Source organism: Prionailurus viverrinus, chromosome A1, assembly GCF_022837055.1.
Source record: "Prionailurus viverrinus isolate Anna chromosome A1, UM_Priviv_1.0, whole genome shotgun sequence".
NCBI classification, from domain to species: Eukaryota; Metazoa; Chordata; class Mammalia; order Carnivora; family Felidae; genus Prionailurus; species Prionailurus viverrinus.
In genome coordinates, this window is record NC_062561.1 from 171,934,783 (window position 1) to 171,947,537 (window position 12,755).

Here is a 12,755-nt window from a genome sequence, read left to right on the forward strand (position 1 = left end):
TCTCCTTTTGTCTCCTTCAGGCTTCTGCTTCTGTGGTGGCTTCTCCAACAGTCCCTCGCCCGCCAATATATCCATCATCCCTTATCCTCTTATAGCACTGATTTTATTACTCCCATGTTAGAAACCTCAGTAACTCCCCTCTGCCTAAGAGATTGATAACAGGTTCCCAGTCTTGGTGCTTAACTGTCCACACTCTGGCCTCATCTTATTTCACATTAGACCACTCCCTCACCCACCCCATGGAAAAGTCAGCCTAAAAGGTCTCGCTGTTCTTTGTGTGTGAGTCTTGAATCCCAGCTTCTGAGTTTTTGCTTGCTTCCATTTCCCAGAGTGGCCTTTGCCCTCTTCTCTTTATGGTAAATTCTTCCTATCCTTGAAGGTAGTCAAATGATACTTCCTCTATGAAGCTTTCCCTAATTCATCACTTTTCTTTAAGTTACCATTGCCCTTTATCTGAGCTTCTTCCCTATATCACTTAGTTTTCTAGCAGCATGCCTAATTAGAGACTCAAGAAGGATTTTTTGATTAAGTAAGCAAACGAACAGATGTGTTCATTAACAAATAAAACTTGAAATGTTTTTCCCTTCTACTGAAAGGTATGTTAGAAAGTCTTTGTTATCAACTAATCTGTCATATTTAAGAAATATGAATAGCCACATGCTTTTCTGAAAATTCTTCCTCCCCATCACATGTTAGCTTTGTGACCTTGCTCATATCACTTGACTTGTTTGAACCTCTGTTGTCTCATCTCCCCAAATAGGTTATTGTTATGAAATGGTGTATGCAAAGTGACCAATACAGAGCCTGGAGTGTAGGGCTCAAATACATGTTAGTTGTTTATACTTTTCCATTTAAACTATACAAAACGTCTTCTTTAAGTGGATTTCTTCTGTAAGGATTTCTACAAAATACCCAGTTTACAGACATGACTATGTGCTATTTGGATATTTTACTGTAGTGAAGTCAGAGGGGAGGACAGTGAAATGGGACTTAACTTTAATGTATGCTCTTTGAAATTATGTGTCAAATTATATGAATTGATTGTCTTTTTTTTAAGTAATTTCTTGCAGTATGGGCATATAAAATGATAGGAGCAGAATCTTGCATATAGAATCCTTAAGTGTGTGTCTTTTTCCCCCATTAGGACAATTTTTTCTTAAGAAGCCACTCCTCAAAAGTATAATAGAAATTAATGCAAAAAGTAATCCCGTATTAAACAAACAGTTGTGTTATTTTGGGCAATGAGTCTGTTTAATGTGTAAAATAAGGTCAGATCTTTTAAATGTAGGATTTGGCTAGTTTCAGACTGTGTAATTTTGAGGAAGAATTAGTGATATCTTTTGATGCTCTTGAAACCACTCATGAAGACTCACCTTTGCCATCTTTGTTCAAATCCAGATATGACCAATAGCACACCAAAATCCATATAACAGAAAGCCATTTTAATACAGTTCTAACACTTTTTTCATAATCATGAGAATGATTATGCAAATTCATTTATTAATAAATAGTATATCATAACCCAATTTTATACCAGTGAAGCCTATCACTGAATAGAAAGTCTTGCTCTTCTTCAGTGTACTTACAAGGCTGTAATTACAGGAGTGTAAATTGCTTTATGTTCTTCTGGGGAATATGAAGTATTGCTCCTGTGCCACATGATACACATTTTACATTCCAAAGATTGCTTCACAATTGACCAATAAATTTAATAGTGCCTTTAATTCAGAAAAGGAACAAACATATTCCATCATCTTTTCAGAATACTTTTGTTTTTTGAAAACTTTAAAAAGCTGATAGTTAAAAAAATACAAAAGCTAATAAATGAATTAATTCTTATCAGTATGGTCATATACCCTAATATAATCTTGTGTTTTATTTCTCTTCCTGAATGTGATTGAAAACCATTAAAATCATCAAGTGAGTGTCTTGTTAATATGTTGAAATCACTATTTCCATCTTCATATTGAACAATATACAAATGAGGAAAGTTGACATTTACCAGTATGGGAGAATTTGTGTTTAAAATGAACCAGCAGCAACTATAAACAACTTGAGAGAGCTTTCTCAAATCGTGACATTTTGATGAGGTGCTATCAATCTGGGTGATGAAATGTCATTTACCAAATAGATTTGATATCAAAAAAGTATTTTATCAAAGATGAGAAGAGTGCAATAGTGGAATGGTAGGACAAATGGATAACATATATGGCTCCATACGGCCATTTCTGTTCCAGATGCTTTGTTTCCTGATAAACGTTTTGTTATCTTGTTTATTGCTCTATCGACTGGGACATCCTTCCATACCTTATTTGAAATGAATATACATTTGGGTGTCCTTTTGGGCAGAGTTATTTAAGAAGAAAACTGTTAATTGAAAATTTTTATTTCTTCCTCAAAATTGGTAGTCAAAGGGAAAGGTTACTGTTTGCCCAGATAATTAGAAATTTTGCTAGCATTAGCTTTTCAATTGATTAAGGAGAGAAAGAGTGAGTTATTTTAATTTTATGTACTATTTTCCTTGTGAAATTTAATGACTATTGATTTGTTCAGACTAATTTGAAATATTAACATCATAGGTGGTGAACAGAACAGGGACTCCACTTTATTAATGAGGCTGTGTCTGTCTGACTAAGGGAGTCTTCAGTTGGGATTCTGAAATCAGATATGGGTAGAAATTCATTTAGCTCCATTTATGTGCCTGACACTATGCCAGGGTCTTTCACATAAAATACTTAATTTAATCCCCATGACAACCCTAGCTGTTGTTGATTATGATCTCCATTTTTTACATATGAAGAAATTCATTACTACTTCATTCTTATGTCTTTTCTTCTAAGTCTTAAACTCACTAATCCTTTTCCCCCAAGGTGTATAGGAGAAGCTAAATAATGTTAGTCTTAGAAAAAATGATTTCTATTTGTTGATGTTCAGCCAAATGGTAGACCATGTTTTGTTGTAAAGGCCAATCCTGTTTTTCCCAGCCCACAGCCAGTGGCAGCTTCATCTGGTGGATAGTTTTGATTGCCAGCTGAATGGTTACAAGGGAGCTTCAGTGCCATAGCCCAAATCCTTTTTGTCTGTGTAAGTTACACATGTTTTATGGCTTTCTTCAGGAAGCAGCTCAGCAGCCTAGGATTAAAGCTAAAGAGGGCACAAAGGAGCTTATCATTTTGTTTGGCTCATTAGGCAATAATTAGATGCCATTTCTAATTAATGCAGGAAGCAGAATAGACCACTACATTTTAGCCATTAAAAATTGCGTTTTAGGCCAACTCAAATTATTTCATGACCCTAAGCAAACATTACTGATAATAAAGAGGAAATTAACATTCTCCCAAGGGATTTCCAATCATTTCTAATCACATCGGTGCCCTGGCATGTGAACTGATACTCTAATGCCTAATCCCCCGCCCCCACCCCCCACCTCCTCGGGTCATCCCCACTCCACAGGAACAGGGCAGGAGATGTCACCAGTTCCCTGTGGAAGATAAGGCATCTGCTCAGTTGCTTTTTTGTGGCCAGCCTTTGCCATTTCAGTTCAGGGTACTTTTGTCCCACTTAAGTGTTTGCAACCATTTAGTCCCACCCCACCAACATTTGCCCAGGAGGCCCGTTCTCACATTTGGAAACAGACTCTCAGTTGTAACCTCCTTTTCCTTCACATTTTCTTTGAAGAATAGAACACCGAGGTGGCTTTTTCTTTTAACTCTGAGTCTCTGATAGAAGTTGAGTGATTGATCTTCCTCCAGCTCTGTGTACGCTTAGCTTTAAATGGATAATGAGGTAAAAGCGTGAAGATGCACAGAGAAGATTCTTCGACAGTCCTAGATACTGTCATGTTTACCCAGAGAACTCTGTTATTTGTATAAATTACTTGTCTTAAAAGAAATAGTTTTCTTAGGTTACATTATGGTTACATTATTAAAAGAAAAACGGGTCCAGAGCTTATAGTGTCTCGGTGTCTTATGGGCATTGATAAATCACCGGGAACAAGGAATCTATAATTTTAGTTAACATGACATTTGCAAGGAATAGGAGTAGCAACGTTCTGATCTATTTCATAGCTATTTAAATGTTCCCTGGAAGGCTGAGTGAAACAAAGAGCAGAACAAAAAGTAAAGATATTTACTTCGGCACTGCAAATTGAGTCATTTTGTAATTGGATCCTGATATGGTTTGTGTTTTGAGGATTAAGAGCATTACAGGAATTCATTTTGAAATTTCTAGCTTGTTTAAGTTTGTCTCCTTTGCTTTTGCCCCAAAAGCAAAATGCAGGAAAGTTACAGAAGAGACACTGAAACAACAACCACCACCACCACCACCACCACCACCACCACCAAATACAACCAAGGAAATTCTGCCAAAAAGACATAAGAACTCAGAATTGAGGAAACCTCAGCCTTCCCTGTTTGTTAATTCTGATATCAGCAAGAAGGAATAAATAGAGCCTATTAATGCAGTTGATAAGTTAACATGCTAGGAGGATTTCTACCCGGAAACTAGAGATGCTTGTAAAACGGGGCAGGCTGATGCAGGGGCTGGATATGCCAGAAAATGAATGTAAAACTTCAGAGTTACACTATACTGCAGTTTGAAACATTTAGGTTACTTTTCGGGCATCCATTTGTGCTTAGGCAGATCTGTTTCGCAGACTCTTGTCTCAGGGGGTATGTTACTGCCAACTTCCCAAAGTGTTCAATTGGTATAAAGTCATGGTAAAGCTTGTTTTAAGAAAGAATTTGGGTTTTCATAGGAGAATGAAAGCACTCATTTGTTTTAAGCTTGGACCTGTAAGAAGTGTTTTATAGTATTTGTTAAATAAATGAAAAAGAATCATGTGTATCAATCAACAATTTTGTTTTTTTTTAAATATGAAATTTATTGTCAAATTGGTTTCCATACAACACCCAGTGCTCATCCCAACAGGTGCCCTCCTCAATGCCCATCACCCACCCTCCCCACCCTTCCACCCCCCCATCAACCCTCAGTTTATTCTCAGTTTTAAAGAGTCTCTTATGGTTTGGCTCCCTCCCTCTCTAACTTTTTTTTTCCTGCTCCTCCCCCATGGTCTTCTGTTAAGTTTCTCAGGATCCACATAAGAGTGAAACCATATGGTATCTGTCTTTCTCTGTATGACTTATTTCACTTAGCATAACACTCTCCATTTCCATCCACGTTGCTACAAAAGGCCATATTTCATTCTTTCTCGTTGCCACGTAGTACTCCATTGTATATATAAACCACAATTTCTTTATCCATTCATCAGTTGATGGACATTTAGGCTCTTTCCATAATTTGGCTATTGTTGAAAGTGCTGCTAATAAACATTGGGGTACAAGTGCCCCTATGCATCGGCACTCCTGTATCCCTTGGGTGAATTCCTAGCAGTGCTATTCCTGGGTCATAAGGTAGGTCTATTTTTAATTTGTTGAGGAACATCCACTCTGTCTTCCACATCGACTGCACCAGTTTGCATTCCCACCAATAGTGCAAGAGGGTTCCCATTTTTCCACATCCTCTTCAGCATCTATAGTCTCCTGATTTGTTCATTTTAGCCACTCTGACTGGCATGAGGTGATATCTCAGTGTGGTTTTGATTTGTATTTCCCTGATGAGGAGTGACATTGAGCATCTTTTCATGTGCCTGTTGGCCATCTGGATGTCTTCTTTAGAGGAGTGTCTATTCATGATTTCTGCCCATTTCTTCACTGGATTATCTGTTTTTCAGGTGTGGAGTTTGGTGAGTTCTTTATAGATTTTGGGTACTAGCCCTTTGTCAGATATAACAACTTTGTAAAACAAACATATTTAAGTGTTTTGGAGTCTATAAATCATTTGGACTTACATTGTGATCCTTACAATGACCATGGGAAGGATAAAGCAGGTGTGATTAGGTCATTTAGATGAGCAATCTGAGGGGTCAAAGAGGCCACGTGATTTGCCTCTGGTCAGAGCCAGCTTCATGGGCACATGAGCCGTGCAGTCACATGGGTTCCTGCACTCAGGAACCTGTATACTTGGTTTAATGTTTTGCTGTCACTGCTTTGAAATTCTTAATATTTAAACAAGGTGCCTTATGTTGTCTGAATGCAAAATTACATTTTCTTTTCAAATAAACCCAGAATCTAGAATCTTAAAGCCAGTAATGTATTAAAAAAAGCATAACAAGTATTGAAAGGATATCTTTTAGTAGAGTCTCTTTCCTAAGAAAGAAGGGCAGAGAGAATTGAAGCACTTGATTTAGTTTACACAAGTGACTGAATCCCTTCAAACCCTAGTTTTTCATTTATGGCAAGAAGATGATTATAAATAGTAATGGTTGGTTTATGTAAGTATATTTCTTAATTTAGTAAATGCATTAGGAGGAAGTATGTTGTTTATCTGACTCAAAGTGGCTTATTAAATAATAACTGGAAAAAAAGGTGACCAGCTTTCCATATATATGGATTTAAAATTGGCAAAGTATATGGCTAGCTGAATTCACAATTTCTGTGACCCTCATGGCTTTGCAGTATTCCTATGATAGGCCTATAAGTTGTCAGATAGTAAAACCCCAAATTTGGTTCCTGTTTTCTGGGATGAGTGAGATTCAATGAGTACTGTTTATAGTTCATAAGACTCTTTTAGAGCTGATTGTCTTTACGTAACTGTGAACGATAGTTATTTTTTTTCCCATGTGAATTTTATTACCTAAGTGGAAGAGGTAAGAAGGCATTGTTTTTTGAGGGGAGGAAACCCCCAACAAACTGTATAAATACCAAGCTTTGCTATCCATCAGAGTCAATTCAACTCAGACAACACTGTCCAGAAGAGCAAAGTCCCTTGTGATTAGAAGATTGACTCTGAAATTGTCATGAAATGTCACTAATGAAACAAATAATCTGGCATTAAACATATGATACCATTAACAGAGAGAGGTGGCTGTGACCTGGTGGAAGCAAATACAAATATCTGAAAGAATAAATAGGACAATAATGTAAGTAACACTTTTAAATCCTAAATGGATTAGAACACTATGAATGTATCTGTTTTATTATGACAAATACTGCTGATAAAGATGGGAAACAGTAATTATGTGTAAGTGGACTCGTCTGAATTTTTGTTTTTATTCTTTTCTATCAACATTCTTCCTTCTTTCCTTGCTCCTCTTTTTCCTTCTTCCCTTCTTCCCTTCCCTGCTTTCGTGTGGCATTTAAGGCATCATTATGATAAAAATAACAAATAACAGAGAGTTATTCATTCAGTTCCTTTAAATTCTCCAAATCACTATTTTGAGTCTACCATATGAGAGGTACTGGTAACAAGCTTTCATCCTCAAGATGAAATCCCAGTTTTACTTCTTATGAATTATGTCTTTTGAAGCAAGACATTAGCTTCCCGAACTGTAGTTTCTTTATGAACTGTGAATCATGATACTTACTTGCCTCTTTATTAGACTGTTGTGATTATCATATCAGATTATTCAACTCAATACCTGAAATAGTTCTTGAACTCCAACTGTATATGCCAGGCTTTGTGCTGGGGACACAGATCGATAAGATACTCCCTTAATTCAAGGAGCACACAGTTTATGCCCAGAGCTGCAAACTCTGGTGCTTACTGAGGCCGGGCCTGGATTGTAAGTGACTAGAAGCACATATTATAAAGCAGGGGGACTGATGGGCTTCCTGACACACTGTAGAAAGCGTGTCTAATCTCGATGGGGCAGCCTCTGCCAGCTCCAACTGGCTATGGTTATCCAGGAATGCTAGTCCCTTGTTTCTAGGCTTGGTTTTCTTAAAATGTGAAATATCCATATTTTTAATGTGGACATCTAGTTACAAAAATTGCCTAAACATTTTGTAGGCAAAGTGTATCTGTGAAGGGGAAATCCACTTATGGGATGGCCATTTGCAAGTTCTGGTTTAGATAGGCAGGCATGTAAATAAACCACAAGGCAAAAATTAGGTACAGAAGTGGACCAAGCTAGCTTCGAGAATGGAATGAAAAGCATTCCAGAGAATTCTAGAATGGAATGAGAAGATGTAGTATGTGTGCTATGACAGGAATCCCATAAGAGGGATGATTGTGTGGAATTAAAGAATGACTAAAATCTGGTTAGCCAGAAAATTGCAGGAGGTGATTCAAACAAAAAGGGCAGCAGGCTCAAAGACTCCATGAATTCGGTATTGCTGGATACCCAGGGAGGGCAAGAAGAGGTGAGACCAGAAAAGAGAAGGGCACCAAACAATCTCACATGACACACTAAGAGAACTGGGTCCTTCTCACTGTCATGGGGGTAGTGAGGGGTAGTGGGGCTCATGGGGGTAGTGAGCACTGAGGACAGACCTAGTCAGGTTTCTATTCTAGAATGGTGATTGTGCTAGTAGAAAGGAGGAAGATTGAAAGGAAGTGAGCCTAGAGGCCTAGATGGGGATCCTCAGTGCAGATGGAAATTATGAAGAGATTGAAATTTATTTGTCAACTAGAAAGCATTCTATTCATGTGTATACTATTCATATAAGATATCATCATTTTTATATGATATTAAAATGCACAATTTTCCACCTCTGCCATCAAGATGCATTCTTTAGTCCGTGGGTTGTCATAGTTAAACAGTAACAGCTTTTCTTTTCTTTCTTTGTTTCTTTGTTTCTTTGTTTCTTTGTTTCTTTCTTTCTTTCTTTCTTTCTTTCTTTCTTTCTTTCTTTCTTAGTGATCACAGAATAATGATGCCTCCTAAAACTGATGGTGTCTTTGACACAGTGAAATAGAATAATTATCATGGACTTTTGACTATTAAACTGAATTTTGAAGCAGAGAAGTGGAATATATTCTAGGAAGTGATAATCCCACCTATATCTCTGGAAAGGAGCCTTTGTATTTGCTTTGGTTACCAGTTATTCCTATTTCCTGAATGTTCATTAAATCAGGGGAGGCAAATATGTATGCCACAGGATCTGGGCAGTGATGTAAATACATAAAGCTACTAAGGGGAGTACAGGCCCTCTCTAAAAATCATTTACTACTCTGGTCTTATCAACTACTGCTGGACAGAAATTAAAAATTAATGTTTCCAGATTCAAGAGAAGTTGGAAATCTGAATTTTTTGATAAATCCCTCAATATTTATATGTTGGCAAGACATTCAACATTTAAAAAAAACCCTGTGCAGGCCAAACATCTGTGTGTTAACTAAGCTACCAGCCTTGTCCCTGCTAAGCTTCTTATTGAAGGAGTGATCATACTGATATCTAATACTTACAGTTTTGTAATATTAAACGCTAGATGTTGCTGAATGTCAGTGACAAGACTAAGTCACAGCTGGGAGAGATGAAATCTCTTCCTTGTCTGTAGCAACCATCTGGTACAGCTCCCAGCCACATGAATCCTTTAGAAGCAGTCTCAAGGTCTGTGATCTGAAATGGGTTTGTTGTTTTGTCCTAAGATATGTCTGTTTGATCATCTATTCAACAGGAAAAAAATCTTGGCCACAATGTTTTGACATAATAAAATTATATCTCGTGCCTCAAAATTCCTTTCTTCTTCAGAAACAATAACAGAAGCTATTGATGTTTAAAAGCTGCCTGGAATGCCAAAGGGAATTTCTAAGTTCTGCCTTTATGGATTTATCATTCACTAATCTCCTTCTAGCACAAGCTTTGTCAACATTTGTAATGCACTGTTAATAAATGCATAAAGAAATAATACATTGTTTTTCTTTTTTGCAACAATAATGTCTGCTTCAAACTTGATAAGTTGATAAAAATGAAGACTGTAAGGGAGAAGTTCTGCTCTGGCAATGATGAAGTAACAGGTACTACATTTATACTTCTGTAAATTACTGAACATAATGCATGGGATAGTTGTTTTTAGACACTAAACAGGACGTTGGCTCCGGAGAGAAGGGAAACACAAGGTGAGTACCACACTCACCATGGTTCTCTCACTGGGGACAATGTATAGTGAAATTTTACGAGACCAAATAGGATCAACAGAGTATCAGAGAAATAGGCATGTACTGTTAGAAGACATTGGTTCTCTGGCCAAGCCAAGGTGAGAGACTTTACTGAGAACCTCAGATATTTGGTTGAAATCTCAACAAGGTGATACCTTGGGAGTATAGACCACACCCTAGAGCAAGGATCATGACATTGAACCAAGAACAAAAAACAATTAGATTTGCTCTAACAACAAATAAAACCAAAGTGGACAGGATCAAAAGGATTTGTCCACAATTCCACCGCCAGCTATTGAAAAAGGCAACTCTTTTTAAAAAGAAAATAATATAATCCAGACTCCCTAGTATGTATCATTTAAAAATGTCTATCAAACAATAAAAAAATACCTAGACATTTAAAGAAGTAGAAATATGGATCTGTACTCAAGGTGGGAAAAAGCAGTCAATAACACAGACTTTGGAGATGACCCAGATGTTGGAATAAACAGATGAGGAGTAGAAAACAACTACAGTGCAAACATTCAGGAACATGAAATAAAATAGTTACATAATGTGTAAACATATGGGGCATCTCAGAACAGAAATGGACACTATAAAAAAAAACAACCCTAATGGACATTTTAGAATTGAAAAGTACATTATGTCAAATTAAAAATTTATAGGCTTAAGAGTGGATTAGAGGCCACAGAATAAAGAGTCAGTAAACTTGAGGACAAATCAATAGTAGTCATCCAATTTGAAGAATAGCAAAACAGTTGGAAAAAGGAGCAGAACCTTTGTAATCTGTGGGAAAATATCACGAAGGCTACTATACATGCAATATATGTCCCAGAGGGAGAGGAGAGAAAGAATTGGGCAGGAAAAAGAGTTTAGAGAAACAATAAGCGAACATTTTCCAAATTTGGTAAAGAGCCTTGCAGATTCAAGAAGCTTATTGAGCAGCAAGCATAATAAATGAAAAGAAAACCAAACCTAGGCATATAGTCAAAAGCCAGAAACCAAAGGGAAAGATAAAATCTTTAAAGCAACCAAAGATGATATGATATATACAGGGAACAATAATATGAATTATGGCTAATACCTCATCAGAAAAAAATGGAAGTCAGAAGACTGAATACTTTTAGAGTCCTAAACGCACGTGCACGTGCACACGTGCACGCGTGCGCGTGCACACACACACACACACACACACACACACACAACACACACACACACAACCTGTCAGCCCAGAATTCTACATCTAGTGAAAAAATTTCTCAAGAATGACAGATAAATAAAGACATTTTAAAATAAATGAACACTGAGCAAATCTATTGTCAGTGCACATGAACCACAATTAATGCTCAAGAAATTTCTTTGGACTGAAGGAAAATAATACAAGATGGAAATTACGTTTTATAGGAAGAAATGAAGACCATTAGAAATAGAAGAATATAGGTGATAGGTAATGTAAAAGACTCTTTTTCATTCTTCTTTAATATCTTTTAAAACATCTAATTATTTGAAGCAAAATAAAATCATCGTGGAAGTAAAATACATGAAAACAGTAGTTCTAAGTAGGATAGGGAAGGAAGGGAAGGTGGTAAATGGAATTACTATGTTGAGGTTTTTGTATTTTACAGCATTAAGCAGACTATGAGCAGACTATAACAAGTAAGGGTATATACTATAATCCTGAGAGCAACCATTACAAAAAGTAAAACAATAAGGTATACCTTAAAGGCCAAGAGAAGTATAAAATAGAATACTGGGAAAACTATAATATTAAATCCAAAAGAGAGCAGGAAAGTATAGAAAAAATAACAAAGACCAAATGAAACAAATAGCAATGTGGATGACTTAAACCCAACCATATCATTAATAATGTTTATTGTAAATGAACTACTCAAATTAAAAGGCAAAAAACAAATAATCCAATCTAAGAATGTACAGAGGAACCAAACAGACGCTTTTCCAAAGAAGACATCCAAATGGCTAATAGGTACGTGAAAAAATGCTCAACATCACTAATCATCAGGGAGATGCAAATCAAAACCACAATATGATATCACCTCACACCTGTTAGAATTGCTATCATCAAGAAGACAAGAGACAAGGATGTGGAGAAAAGGGAACCCTTATACACTGTTGGTGGGAATGTAAATTGATGCAGCCGTTACAGAAAACAGTATGAGGTTCCTTGAAAAATTAAAAATAGAATTACCACGTGGTCCAGCAATCCCACTTCTGGGTATATATACAAAGAAAACAAAAATCAGGATCTTGAAGAGAGATCTGCATTCCCTTATTCATTGCAGCATTATTCACAATCACCAAGGTATGGGAGCAACTTAAGTGTTCATCAACAGATGAATGGATAAAGATGTTTATTTATGTATGTATGCATGTATATATGTATGTATGTAGCCATGAGAATGAAGGACATCCTGCCACTTGCAATAACATAGATAGACCTTGAGGGCATTATGCTAAGTGAAATAAGTCAGGCAGAGAAGGATATGTACTGTATATATCACTTATATGTGGAATCTAAAAAAGCTGAACTCAAACAGAGTAGGATGGCAGTTGCCAGAGGCTGGGGAAATAGTCAAAGGTTACAACCTTGCACTTATAAGATGAGTAACTTCAGGGGATCTTACATACAACTTAGTGATTATATTTATAGCATTATATACTTGAAAGTTGCTAAGAGAATAAATCTTAAATATTCTCACCACAGAAAAGAAATGGTAATCATGTGAGGTGATGGAGATGTTAAACTAACCCTACTGTGGTAATCATTTCACAATATGTAAGGGTATCAGATCAACATG

The 12,755-nt window shown here is 36.6% G+C and overlaps 1 protein-coding gene across 2 annotated transcripts in view; it reads left to right on the forward strand.

The window, feature by feature from the left end:
* CAMK4 (calcium/calmodulin dependent protein kinase IV) overlaps positions 1-12,755 on the forward strand; it is a 219,016-nt gene that overhangs the window by 83,480 nt on the left and 122,781 nt on the right. Inside the window, exon 1 of one of the 2 annotated variants that reach the window (XM_047851925.1) lies at positions 9,794-9,798. The exons of the other annotated variant lie outside the window; for it this stretch is intronic. The gene's annotated coding sequence lies outside the window, so the exon portion shown is untranslated. Of the gene's footprint in view, positions 1-9,793; positions 9,799-12,755 lie in introns of those variants that run through there. 2 annotated transcript variants of the gene reach the window in all.